We start from the raw sequence: 15474 nt of genomic DNA, 5'->3' as shown, positions 1-15474 counted from the left end.
TTCCTTTTTAATCCTGTCCACATTACTTTTATTTGTACAAAAGTTTTTTAACTTAATATAATCAAAATTTTCTATTTTATGATTAATAATGACTTCTAGTTCTTCTTTGGTCACAAATTCCTTCCTCCTCTACAGGTCTGAGAGGTAAATGATCCTATGTTCTAATTTATAATCTCATTCTTTATGCCTAGATCATGAACCCATTTTGATCTTATCTTGGTGTATGGTATTAAGTATGGCTAGTTTCTGCCATACTAATTTCCAACTTTCCTGGTAATTTTTGTCAAATAATGAATTCTTATCCCAAAAGCTGGGGTCTTTGGGTTTGTCAAACACTAGATTGCTATAGTTAGTGACTATTTTGTCCTGTGAACCTAACCTATTCCACTGATCAACTAGTCTATCTCTTAGTCAATACCAAATGATTTTGGTGACTGCTGCTTTATTATATAGTTTAAATCAGGTATAGCTAAGCCACTTTCATTTGATTTTTTTTATTAGTTCCCTTGAAATTCTTGACCTTTTCTTCTTCCATATGAATTTCGTTATTTTTTCTAGGTCATTAAAATAGTTTCTTGGAAGTCTGATTGGGGTAGCACTAAATAAATTAGTTTAGGTAGTATTGTCATCTTTATTATATTCGCTCAGCCTATCCAAGAGCACTTAATATTTTCCTAATTGTTTAAATCTGACTTTATTTGTGTGGAAAGTGTTGTAGTTTTGCTCATATAGTTCCTGACTTTCCTTTGGTAGATAGATTCCCAAATATTTTATGCTATCGACAGTTATTTTGAATGGAATTTCTCTTTGTATCTCTTGCTGTTGGATTTTGTTGGTGATGTATAAAAATGCTGAGGATTTATGGGGATTTATTTTATAACCTGCAACTTTGCTAAAGTTATGAATTATTTCTAATAGCTTTTTAGTAGAATCTCTGGGGTTCTCTTTAAGTATACTATCATATCATCTGCAAAGAGTAATAATTTGGTTTCCTAAAAAAAAAAAAAAACAAAAAATTAAAAAAAAAATTTGGTTTCCTCATTACTTACTTTAATTCCTTTAATTTCTTTTTCATCTCTTATTGCCAAAATTAGCATTTCTAATACAATATTGAATAGTAATGTGATAGTGGGCAACCCTGTTTCACTCCTGATCTTATTGGGAATGATTCTAGTTTAGCACCATTACATATGATGCTTACTGATGGTTTTAAATAGATGCTCCTGACTATTTTAAGGAAAAGTCCATTTATTCCCATACTCTCAAGTGTTTTTTAATAGGAATTGATGTTGGATTTAATCAAATGCTTTTTCTGCATCTATTGAGATGATCATATCTTTTTCTGTAAATTTGGTTATTAATATGGTCAGTTATACTGATAGTTTTCCTAATATTGAACCAGCTCTGCATTCCTGGTATAAATCCTACTTGATCATGGTGTATTATCCTGGGGATGATTTTCTGTAATCTTTTTGCTAATATTTTATTTAAGATTTTAACATCAATATTCATTAGGGAGATTGGTCTATAATTTTCTTTCTCTGTTTTCAACCTACCTGGTTTAGGTATCAGTACCATGTCTGTGTCATAAAAGGAATTTGGTGTAGGATTCCTTCAATCCCTATTTTTTCTTTTTCTTTTTTTTTTTTTAAGGATCATGCAAAGAGAAAGTTTATTTTATTTACTGCTTTGAAGGAATCCATGGCAGTAAATGGTGTTCACAATATGTCAGGAATTGAAAGTGTATGTAATTTCTTTACAAGCTTTAGTCTGAGCACATGGGCAAAAAAGTGAACTTATCCAAACTGATGATAAAACTATGTTTAACCAATCAGATTATTTCAAGATGGCTAGCCTTTTTGTTTGTTTTATTTAATCAATGAAGCAATTCTTCACCAAATATTTATTAAAGCCATTGCTAATCCTAGTATTTCATATGCATTATAATTACTGTTTAGTTTATATGGCATAAGAATGGTCTAATTTGACCCTACAAAATATTGATTATGGAAATAATCAAGTTTTTTTTTAATAGCCTTTTATTTACAGGATATATGAATGGGTAACTTTACAACATTAACAATTGCCAAACCTCTTGTTCCAATTTTTCACCTCTTACCCCCCCACCCCCTCCCCTAGATGGCAGGATGACCAGTAGATGTTAAATATATTAAAATATAAATTAGATACACAATAAGTATACATGACCAAAACGTTATTTTGCTGTACAAAAAGAATCAGATCCTGAAATATTGTACAATTAGCTTGTGAAGGAAATCAAAAATGCAGGTGTGCATAAATATAGGGATTGGGAATTCAATGTAATGGTTTTTAGTCATCTCCCAGAGTTCTTTTTCTGGGCATAGCTGGTTCAGTTCATTACTGCTCCTTTGGAAATCAATCCCTATTTTTTCAAATAGTTTATATAACATTGGAGTTAATTGTTCTTTAAATGTTTAGCAGAATTCACATGTAAATCCATCTGGTTCTGGGCGTTTTTTCTTAGGGAATTGGTTAATAGCTTGTTCTATTTCTTTTTCTAAAATGGGACTGTTAGTCTATTTACTTCTTCTGTTAATCTGGGCAAGCTATCTTTTTGAAGGTATTCTTCCATTTCATTTAAGTTATCAAATTTATTGGCATTAAGTTGGGCAAAGTAACTCCTAATTATTGCTCTAATTTCTTCTTCATTAGGGTCAAGTTCTCCCTTTTTATTTTTAAGACTAACAATTTGATTTTCCTCTTTCCTTTTTAAAATCAGATTTACTAAGGGTTTTGTCTATTTTGTTGGTTTTTTCATAGAACCAACTCTTAATATTGTTAATTAATTCAATAGGTTTTTTACTTTCAATTTTATTGATCTCTCCTTTTATTTTTAGAATTTCAAGTTTAGTGTTTGACTGGGGTTTTAAAATTTGTTCCTTTTCTAGCATTTTTGGTTGCAAGCCCAATTCATTTAACTTCTTTTTCTCTATTTTATGCAAGTAGGCCTCTAGAGATATGAAATTTACCCTTATTACCACTTTGGCTGCATGCCACACATTTTGGTATGACGCCTCATTATTGTCATTTTCTTGGGTCAAGTTATTAATTATGTCTATGATTTGCTGTTTCACCCAATCATTCTTTAGTATGAGATTATTTAGTTTCCAATTATTTTTTGGTCTATTTTCCTTTGGCTTTCTATTGAATGTAATTTTCATTGCATTGTAGTCTGAAAAGGATGCATTTACTATTTCTGTTTTACTGCATTTGAGTTTGAGGTTTTTATGTCCTAGTATATGGTCTATTTTTGTATAGGTTCCAAGAACTGCTGAGAAGAAAGTGTACTCCTTTCTGTCTCCATTTAGTTTTCTCCAGAGATTTATCATATCTAACTTTTCTAGTATTCTATTTACTACCTCTTTGACTTTTTTCTTATTTATCTTGTGGTTTGATTTATCTAATTCTGAGAGTACAAGGTTGAGATCTCCCACTATTATAGTTTTGCTGTCTATTTCTTCTTGGCAGCTCTCTTAATTTCTCTTTTAAGAATTTAGATGCTACACCACTTGGTGCATATATGTTTTAATATTGATATTACTTCATTATCTATGCTGCCCTTTAGCAAGATATAGTGCCCTTACTTATCTCTTTTAAATTAGATCAATTTTTGATTTTGGTTGATCTGAGATCAGGATGGCTACCCCTGCTGTTTTTTACTTCACTTGAAGCATAGTAGATTCTGCTCCAACCTTTTACCTTTACTCTGTATGTATCTCCCTGCTTCAGGTGTATTTCCAATAAACAACATATTGTAGTATTCTGCCTTTTAATCCATTCTGCTAACCGCTTCCTCTTTATGGGGGAGTTTACCCCATTCATATTTATGGTTAAAATGACCAATCCTGTATTATTTGCCATCTTGTTAATTAATCCCTGTTTATGTTTTTCTCCCTTCCTTCCCCCTTCTCCCCTCCCCAGTATTAAACTTATGAGCACTACTTGCTTCTCACATCCCTCCCTTTTTAGTATCCTTCCCCCCACCTTAGAGTTCCTCCCTCTATCTTACTCCTTTTCCTCACAATTTCTGTATTCCCTTCCACTTAGCTTAGTCCTTCCCTTTTCACTTCCCACTTTTCAATGAGGTGGGAGAAGTTTCACCATAAATCGAATATGTCTAAAATTTTTCTCTTTAAGCCAATTCTGATGAATTCCTGAGTTTGTTTTGCCAGGTATATACCCAAATATTTTATTTTATTTTGTCCACAGTTATTTTAAATGAAAGTTCTCTATCTCTTGCAGCTGAGATTTGTAATAATAAATAGAAATGCTGATGATTTGTGTGAGTTTATTTTATATCTTGCAACTTTGCTAAAATTATTAATTGTTTCAAGTAAATTTTTGGAGAATTCTCTAGAGGTTTCTCTAAGTATACCATCTGCAAAGAGTTCTAGTTTTATCTCCTCGCTGCCTATTCTAGTTCTTTTAATTTCTTTTTCTTATTGTTAAAGTCAACATTTCTAGTACAATATTGAATAATAGTGGTAATAATGGGCATCTTTGTTTGACAAGCCCTGATTTTATTGGGAATATGTCCAATTTCTCATATTACAAATAATGCTTGCTGATGGTTTTAGACAGATACTGTTATCATTTTAAGGAAAATTACATTCCTATGCTCTCTTGTGTATCTATTGAGATTATCATACAATTTGTTAGTTTTGCTATTTGTTTTTATTAACTTCATTACTTTGGGGGAGGAGGAAGGCCATGAGAAGCAATTAGAGTTAAGTGACTTACCCAAGGTTTTACATCTAGTAAGTCTTTGGGACCAAATTTGATCTCTATTCCTCCTAACTCTAGGACTGGTGTACTATCCATTGCACCACAGGGCTACCTTTCATTATCTTTTCATATTGTGGTATACAGCTTTTCTTTCCATTTTCATCATTGTAGTTATTTTCTGTCTTGTTTTCTTGGCTCTGCTTACCTCATTTTATTTCAGATCATACAATTTTTTTTCATATAATCCATTAGTTTTATCTCTGGAGCATGAAAGCACATAACCAATATTTCAAAGAACCTGTTTTTCTCCATAAAGAAAAATGGTAAACTCAGTTTCTGGTCTTGTGGAGTTAGTTGATAAAAGGTAACAGAGGAAACCAAGGAAGACCTTTTGTTGGTCTAATCAGAGTCAGAGATATTTCACTAGTGTTTAGGGCAGCAGAAACATCATATTGACATGTCTTGTCTCAGCAGACTAAAACTGCTATGAAAGGGATTGTTTTTTCTAGGCAGTAGGAGAAAACTTTTCAAATATCTCCCCTTTGGCATTACCATTTTCTAATGTCAACTCACTCATCTTCTCCAACAGATTCTAGATGAAAGGAATGTTTCTGGGCACTCCAAGAAATCTACAATATCTCTCCACTGAGATAGGCCATTTTCTACTATCAGCATATCATCTCCAAAAGATTCTAGATGAAGAGAATGCTTCCTGCAAACCAAGAAAATTTCTTCATTATCACTCCATTGGGGTCACCATTTTCTACTGTTAACTCATCATCTTCACCAAAAGATTTTAGACAAAGGAAATGTTTTCAAGATCTCAGAAATCAGAAATATCTCCCCAATGGGGTCATCATTTTCCATTGTCCATTCGTCCTCTCCAACAGATTCTAGAACAATATAAATGTTTCCTAGCACTCTGAGAAAACTTTTCTAATATATCCCTATGGAGGTTACCATTTTGTGCTGTTTGCATTTACTCTGTGAAAACTTCTCTCCAGTGGGGCATCAGTTTCTATTGTCAGCTCATGGGCCTCAGCAACAGATTCTAAATGAAGGGAATGTTTCTAGGCATTCAGAAAAAACTTCTCCAACATACCCCCAACATATCCAACATGGGGACACTGTTTTCTACTGTCAGCTCATTATCTTCTCCAGCAGAATCCAGTTGAAGGGAAAGAGCAGTTGGAAAAAAAATTTCTTCAATAACATCCCATTGGGATCACCATTTTCTACGGTCAGCTCATCATCTTTACCAAAAGATTCTAGACAAAGGGAATGTTTCCAGAGACTCAGAAGTCTTCTCCTATATCTCTTCATTGTGGGTCACCATTTTCTACTGTCCAGTCATCATCTCCAATAGACTAGACAAAGGGGAACGTTTTCTGGCACTCAGAAAAAATTTCCAACACATCTCTACTAAGTTAGAATTTTCTATTGTCAGCTCCTCATTTTCTCTGAACAAATTCTAAATGAGGGCAATATTTTCTGGTACTCCAAATGAATCTGTTCCTTCTGGAGATATCATTTTCTACTCTCAACTCATGAATAAAACAAATGTTTCCACAGTCTCCGAGAAAACTTCTCCAATCATTCCCCACAGGGGTTACCATTTTCTTCTGTCAGCTAATCATCTTCCCCAAAAGATTTTCAAGGAAGGGAATGTTTCTAGAGACTCAGAGAAATCTTCTCCTTTATCTCCCCACTAGGGTCAAGATTTTCTAATGGCAGCTCTCATCTTTTCCAACAGATAAAGGGAAAGTTTGTGCACACTACAAAAAAAAAATGTCCGTTTTCTTTCCACTGAGATAACCAGTTTCTACTGTCAACTCATCACCTTCTCCAACAGTTTATTTACAGGCACTTTGGAAAAACTTTGACTTGGCCCCATCATGTCACCATTTTCTATTGTCAGTTATTCATCTTTTCCGAAAGATAAGGGAATGTTTTCAAGCACTCTGAGAAAACTTCTCCAACATGTCTCTGTTTTCTACTGTCAGCTCATCATTTTTTCCAAGAGATTCTAAATAAGGACAGTGTTTACTGGTGCTCCAAGAAAAGTTCTCCATCTTGGCACCACTTGGATCATCACTTTTTACTGTAATCTTCTCAAAGAAGTTATAAATGAAGGGAATGTTTCTAGAGACTTGGAGCAATCTTCTCCATCCTGTCCCCATCAAGGTCACCATTTTCTACTAGCAACTCATCACATCTTCTCCAAAAGATTCTAGATAAAGGGAACATTTCCTGCCACACCAAGAAAACATCTCCAACATCTCCCCATTGAGTTCACTATTTTCTATTCTCAGCTCCTTTTTTCCAACAAATTCTAGAAAACAAAAGTGTTTCCAAGCATTCTCAGAAAATTTCTCTAACATGTCTACACCTGGGTCATTGGTTTCTATTGTCAACTCATCATTTTCTCCAAAAGATTTTAGAAGAAAGAATGTTTCCACCCACTCAGAAAACTTCTCCAGCCTTTCCCACTGGGGTCATCATTTCCACTCTCAGTTCATCATCCTCCCCCAGATTTAGGTGAAAGGAATGTTTTTCAGGAACTCAGAGAAATTTTCTCAAATATTTCCCCACTGTGGGTCATTTTTTTTTTTTTACCTTCAGTTCATGTTCTTCTCTTATAGATTCCAGATGAGAATAATTGTTCATGACACTCCATTAAAATTCTTCAAAATAGCTTCATCAGGGTCACTATTTTCTACTGTCAGCTCATCTTCTCCAACATTTTCTAGGTGAAGGGAAAGTTTATGGGTATTCCAAAAAAACTTTTATATTTCCCCACCAGGATCATCCTATCTTGCTGTCGGCACATCATCTTCCCCAACAGATTCTAGATGAAAGAAATGGTTGTGAACACTCTGAGAAAACTTCTCCACCATGTCCCCGTGGGTTCACCATGTTCTATTGTCAAGTCATTTTCTCTCACACATTTTAGATGAAGGGAATGTTTCTGGACACTATGAAAAAACTTCTCCAACTTGTCCTTACAAGAGTCACTGTTTTCTATTGGCAGTTCATCATCTGCCCCAATAGATTACAGATGAAGGGGAAATTTCCAGGGAATCTGAGAGAACTTCTCTAATATTTCCACACTATGGTCATTCTTTCCTACTTTCAATTCTTTAACTTCCCCAAAAGATTCTAGGTAAAAGGAATGTTTCCAGGCACTCCAAAAAATCTCCAACATCTCCCTAATGAGTTACCATTTCCTGCTGTCAGCTCATCCAAAGATGAGAATCCAAAGATTCTAGAAGAGTGGAATGTTTCTAGTCATTGAGAATAATTCTCCAACCTGTCTAGACCATTTTTTGCTGTTAGCTCATTATTTTTCCTAGCAGATTCTATACAAGAGGAATGTTTCTGTGCATTTTGAAAAAACTTCTCCAGTGTGCCTCACCATTTTCTATTCTCAGTTTGTCATATTTTCCAACAGATTTCTATAATACATGTTTCCAGAAACTCCAAGAAAACTTCTCCAATATAACACCAACAGGGTCACTATTTTTTAAGTCAGTTCATTATATTTCTCAAAAGATTCTAAATAAAGGGAAAGTTTCCTGGCATTTAAGAGAAAACTTCTCCAATATCTTCCCACTGAAATTGTTTTCTGCTCTCAGTTCCTCTTCCATAAATGAGTTTTATAAATGAGGGCCTCAAATCCTCTGAGCAAACTTATCCAACAAGTCCCCAGTGAGGGCAATTTTCTACTCTAAGGTCATCTCCCCCAAGAAATTCTACTTGAAGAGAATGTTTACAAGTACTCTGAAAAAAACTTTTCAAAAATGTCCCCACCCAGGTTACCATTTTTTTTTTTTTTTTTTTTTACTGTCAGCTCATCATTTTCTCCAGCAGATTCTAAATGAGGACAGTCTTTCCTAGCACTCTTAAAAAAATTCCCCAATATGCTCCTGTTAGATCACTAATTCCTATTGTCAGCTCATTATCTTCTCTAACACTTTGTGGACGAAGTGAATATTTCTGGGCCCTCCAAGAAAACTTTTCCAACCTGATAGCACATTTTCTACTGTTAACTCATTTTCTCCAAGAGCTAATAAATGAAGGAGATAATTACATATATTTCAGAGAAATCTTCTCCACCAAGGCTCCATCAGGGTCACCATTATCTACTGTCAGATCATCATTTCCCCCAAAAGATTCGAGATGAAGGAACGAGTTCCTGGCAATCCAAGAAAATACTAATAACTTCCCACTGAGGTCACCATTTTCTACTCTCAGCAATTCTTGAAAAGATTTTATTTATTTATTTATTTATTTTATTTAATAGCCTTTTATTTACAGGATATATACATGGGTAACTTTACAGCATTAACAATTGCCAAACCTCTTGTTCCAATTTTTCACCTCTTACCCCCCCCCCACCCCCTCCCCTAAATGGCAGGATGACCAGTAGATGTTAAATATATTAAAATATAACTTAGATACACAATAAGTATACATGACCAAAACATTATTTTGCTGTACGAAAAGAATCAGACTCTGAATTATTGTACAATTAGCTTGTGAAGGAAATCAAAGATGCAGGTGTGCATAAATATAGGGATTGGGAATTCAATGTAATGGTTTTTAGTCATCTCCCAGAGTTCTTTTTCTGGGTATAGCTATCTTGAAAAGATTTTAGATGAAGGAAATGTTTTAAGCCTTTGAGCAAACTTATGCAGCATTTGGGACATCATTTTCTATTGTTAGATCATCATCTTCCCCAGTAGATTTTAGATGAAAGGAATGTTTCCAGGCATCCCAAGAAAACCACTTGATTATCTTCCCCATTGGCAACAACATTGTCCACTGTCTGTTCATTATATTCCCCGACAGCTTCTATGTGAATGGAAAGTTTCTAGTAACTCTTTAAGAAAATGTCCACTCTTAAGTTCTTGTTTTCTACTGTCAGTTCATCATTTTCTCCAATGGAGTCTAGAAGAAAGTAATATTTCTGATTATTCCTTAGAGGACTTCTCGATGAATCCCCCTCCAGGGTCACCATTTTTTAGCTTTATCATCTTCCCTGACAGATTCTAGAAACTAGGAAAGTTTCTGGGCATTCTAAGAAAACTTCTCCATTGTTTTCCCACCTGTGTTACCATTTTCTACTGTCAACTCATGACCACCTCTGGTAGATTCTAGATGAAGCTAATGTTTCCAAGAAATCCTGGAAACACTCTGTATTTTCAGGAAAACATATTGAATTTCTTCTAGGAAGTACCAAAGAAGTATCAAGAAAGTCATTATTCATTGGCTTCAGAAAGGGACCTGTAGTAAATCTGTGTTCTTGAGAAAATCGTTTTCTGTAACTCTCTAGTTCTTCCTTCAACTCTTGATGTACAGTTTTTCTTCTGAGAGATTTAGCTTTCAGTTCTTGAATCGCTGAAAAGCAGTCTTCAGTAGAATTTTCTGAAGACTCTGTATTTTCAGTAAAACATATTAAATTTCTTCTAGGAAGTACCACAGAAGTATCAAGAAAGTCATTATGCATTGGCTTCAGAAAGGGACCTGTAGTAAATCTGTATTCTTGAGAAAATCGTTTTCTGTAACTCTCTAGCTCTTCCTTCAACTCTTGATGTACAGTTTTTCTTCTGAGAGATTTAGCTTTCAGTTCTTGAATCGCTGAAAAGCAATCTTCAGTAGAATTTTCTGAAGACTCTGTATTTTCAGTAAAACATATGTTTAACTGATATCTCCTGTCAAGGGGCACCATGTTCTACTGCCAACTTATCTTCCCCAACAAATTCTAGGTGAATGCAATGTTTCTGAACACTCTGAGAAAGATTAATATTACTCTGGCAGGGTCACAATTTTTTTGTTGTTTTAAGTTCGTTACCCTCTCCAACACATTTTAGATAATGGAATTTTTTTTTTTTTTAGATAAATGGAATCTTTATAGATACTCCAAGAAAATTTAACCAATGTCTCCTGACAAGGATCACTATTTTCTACTGTCATCTTCCTCAACAAATTCTAAAAGAGAATGTTTCTAAACACTCTAAGAAAACTTCTCCAAGACATCACCACCCAGGTCATTCTTGTTGACTGTCAACTCAGGTTCTAGATGAAGCGAAAGTTTACTGGCACTCTTGAGTGTACTTCTCCAATATCTTTACACTCAGGTTATTATTTTCCACTGTCAGATCATCATCTCTCCCAATAGATTTTAGATCAGTAGAATGTTTCTGAACTCTGAGAAAACTTCTCCAAATCATCCCTGTGAAGTCACCATTTTTTGCTATAAGCTCATCACCTCCTCCAATAATTTTAGATGAATAGAATGTTTCCAGACATTCCAAGAACATTTCTCCAACATATCTACAGTGAGGTCACCAGATCATATTGCCAGCTCATTATCTTCTCCAACAGATTCTAAATGGAGTATTTCCAGATAGTCTGAGAAAAATTCTCCAACATGTTGCCACCTTCTATTGTCAGCTCATTATTTTTGCAACAGCTTCTAGATGAAGAGAAATTCTGTTTGTGAACATTTCAAGAAAACTCCAACATCTCCCCACCAGGGTAACTGTTTTATCCTATCAGCTTATCATTTTCCCCAACAGATTCTAGATGTGGGTAATATTTTGAGTATTCCAAGAAGACTTCTCCAACATGTCCTAGTCAGACTCCATGTTTTCTATCAGTTCATCAAATTTTCCAACAGATTCCCATGAAGGGAACAATACTGAGCACTCCAATGAAACTTCTTCAGTATTTCTCTACTAACATCACCACTTTTTGCATCTTCTCTAGCAGATTCTAGATGAAGGTAATATCTGTGGACAAGATATTGGACACTTCTCCTCCAAGAAAACTTCTCTAACATGTTGCCACCAGGTCACTATTGTTGACCACCAGCTCATCAGTTTCCCCAACAGATTCTAGTTGATGAGAATGTTTCCAGGCACTCCTAAGAAAATTTCTCCAACATGTTGACATAAGGGTAATTTTTTTTCTGTCACCTCCTTGTCTTCTCCATCACATTCTAGATGGATGTAAAGTTTCTGGGCATTACGAGAAAACTACTCTATTATCCCTCCAATAGGGTCATAATTGTTCACGGTCAACCAATTGTTTTCCCTAAAAGATTTTAGATGAAGAGAACTTTTCTGGATACACTGAGAAAACTCCCTTCCAACCCTCCCCTCTCACCCTCCCCACTCGAAGCAATTGAGGTTAAGTGACTTGCACAGGGTTACACAGCCAGGAAGTGCTAAGTGTCTGAGGCTAGATTTGAACTTAGGTCCTCCTGATTTGGGGGCTGGTGCTCTATTCACTGTGCCACCTAGCTGCCCCAGAGAAAGCTTTTTCAATATGTCCCCAGCAGGAACACCATTTTATACTTTTAGCTTCTCATCTTTTCCAGCAGAATCTAGATGAAAGGAAAATTTCTAGGAACTTTGCGAAACTTTTCTAATATCCCTGCACTGGAATTTTCAAACAACAACAACTCATCTTCTCCAACAGATTCTGGACAAAGAAAATGTTTTCTAGCACTCCAAGAAAACTTCTATATCTCCTCAGTGGGGTCATTATGGTTCACTGACTGCTTCTTGTCTTTGCTAAAAGATTCTAGATAAAGGGAACATTTTTGGGCACTCCCAAGAAAACTACTTCAGTATTTCCTCACTCAGCATCACTGCTTTTTTACAGTCAGCTTATCATCTTCACTAACATATTTTAGAGGAAAAGATACTCCCAAGAAAACTTAGCCAACATTTCTGCTTGGGGTCACCATTTTCTACTTCATCTTCTCCAACAAGTTCTAGACAAGGATAAATGTTTCTCTGAGTACTCCAAAAACCTCCTCCATCATGTCTGCTCAGGGGTCACTATTTTCCATTGTTACCTCATCATCTCCAACTGATTCTAGATGAGGGAATGTGTCTGGCACTCTATAAAAAGCTCCCCCCACCCCAAATGTCCCCCCTGAATTCACTGTTTTCTACACTCAACTTGTCATCTTCTCCAACTGTTGAAGATGAAGAGAATGCTTCTAGGTACTTTATAAATACTTTTCCAGCATGTTCCAAGCAGGATAACTATTTTCTACTCTCAGCTCATCATCTTCCCCAACAGACACTAGGCAAAGAGAAAGTTTTTTGCCATCCTGAAAATACTTATCCAATATCTACCTACTCTGATTCTCATTTTTACCAAAGCACATTTTCTTTTCTAGCAGATTACAAACAAAAGAAACATTTCTGGGCTCCAAGAAAACTTCTGCAATATCTCTCCACTGGCATCACTATTTTTTATTCTCAGCTCATCATCTTCCTCAACAGATTCTAGATGAAGAGAATGTTTCTGGACTCTCCAAGAAAACTCTTTAATATGTCAATACCAGGATCATCATTGTCGATCATCAGCTCATCAGTTTTCCCAACAGATAGTAGATGAAGGGAATACTTCCAGACACTCCAAGAAAACTTCTCCAACATATCCCTACCAGGATCACCATTTTCCACTTTCAGCACATTATCTTCTCCAACAGATTCTAGATGAACAGAATGTTTCAGGGAATTCCAAGAAAAGTTCTCCAACATATCCCCACCAGGATCACAATTTTCTGTTCTCAGTTTGTCATCTTCCCCAGCAGATTTTAGATGAAGGGAATGTTTCTAGGCACTCCAAAGACTCCAGTATCTCCATACTGTGATTGTTTTCTATAGTCAGCTAGTCATGTTCCCCAATAGATTTTAGACTAAGGAAATGTTTTAGACACTCTGAGAAAATTTTTCCAATATAACTGCACCAGTCATATTTTGCTGGAAGCTCCTCATCTTCCCCAACAGATTTTAGATGAAAGGAATGTTTGTTTGACACTCCTAGATAACTTTTTCAACATGTTCATCCCAGTGTCACCATTTTCTACTGTCACCTCATCATCAACAGATTCTCAAAGATGAAAATGTTTCCAGGAATTACAAGAAAATTCTCCAACATGTCCACACCGGTGTCACCAGTTTCTCCTGTCAGTTGGATCATCTTCCACAATAGATTCTCGATATGGGTAATATCTTGAGCTCTTGAAAAAAACTTCAACATGTTCCCACGAGTCTCCATTTTCTACTATCAGTTCATCATCATCTCCATCAGATTCTATATAGAAAGTGAATCTCCTAAAAAAAGAAAGGAAAACTGTTTTTATAATGATAATAGTTATGGTGGGTATGGGGTTGGGGGCAACCAAGGTAAAATGACTTGTCCAGTGTAACACATGGAGTAATGGAGTAATTGTTTGAGGCCAGATTCATCCTCATGTTTTTCTGACTCCCAAGGTTAGTGGTATATCCACTGCATTAACCTGTCTGCCCCTGCTTTAAAGTTTTCGAAGGCTTTTATTATCCATGTTCTCATTTGGCCCTCTCAGTAACTTGCTGAAATGGATGCTTTTGTTGGTTTTTTTTTCCCCATATAAGAAAACTGAAGCTGAGAGAAGTAAATAGTTTATCCTTTAGTAATTATCTATCTTAACCCTCATTCAACCCCCTGGTCTTCCAGACCAGTGTTCTATCTGCTGTGCATACACTACTTCCCCAAGATACAGGCATCAGCTAAGTAGACATCCAGCTACAGTTATCATAAGGCTGAGATTGGCTCAGTTGCTTAGTACCATGAAGGCAACAAGGTACTTAATTTGTCATTCATTCACTGAGATCTCCACTGCTCTCCCTATCTTATGGTTAAGGTCATTAATGGCAGGCTTCTCTGAAGACATCTGTAGAATGATTTGGTTGGTTTAGTGAATGAAACAGTAATTTTTATTTTTTATTTTTTTATTATAGCTTTTTATTTACAAAACATATGCATGGGTAATTTTTTCAACATTGATCCTTGGGAAAATCTTTTGTTCCAAATTTTCCCCTCCTTCCTCCATCCCCTTCCCTAAATGACAGGTAGTCCAATACATGTTAAATATGTTAAAATATATGTTAAATCCAATATATGTATAGATATTTATACAGTTATCTTGCTGCACACACACAAAAAAATCAGATCTAGAAAGAAAACCTGAGAAGGAAAACAAAAATGCAAGCCAACAACAAAAAGAGTGAAATGAAAATTCTGTTGTGGTATCTACACTCAGTTCCCACAGCTCTCTCTCTGGGTGTAGATGACTCTCTTCATAACTGAACAATTGGAACTGGTTTGAATCATCTCATTGTTGAGAAGAGCCACATCCATCAGAACTGATCATCATATAGTCTTGTTGTTGCCATGTATAATGATTTCCTGGTTCTGTTTGTTTCACTTAGCATCAATTCATGTAGGTCCAGCCCTTTCTGAAATCATTGTGTTGGTCATTTCTTACAGAACAATAATATTCCATAACATTCATATACTACAATTTGTTCAGCCATTCTCCAACTGATGGGCATCCATTCAGTTTCCAGTTTCTAGCCACTACAAAAAAGGCTGCCACATGAAACAGTAATTTTAGACAGGGAACAAGTTTATCTTTTTCCCCAACTGACAGTTGTGACACAGCAGCTGTTGATGATGCTATAAATATGGCAAGACTGGCAGATGAATTTAGCAGGTGGTTTTAGATTTCTGGAGATAGATACATTTATTTCTTTTAATACTAAAATGTTGAATACAATGGATTCCCACTGGGAGGAGCAGATATATAAAAATATTTTAATTTCCATGTGCAAAGTCATCCATGAATTTTAAGAAATCCAT

This window comes from Sarcophilus harrisii, chromosome 1 (genome assembly GCF_902635505.1).
Source record: "Sarcophilus harrisii chromosome 1, mSarHar1.11, whole genome shotgun sequence".
NCBI classification, from domain to species: Eukaryota; Metazoa; Chordata; class Mammalia; order Dasyuromorphia; family Dasyuridae; genus Sarcophilus; species Sarcophilus harrisii.
The sequence above is the reverse complement of the archived record's forward strand: the minus strand, read 5'-3'. Positions refer to the sequence as shown.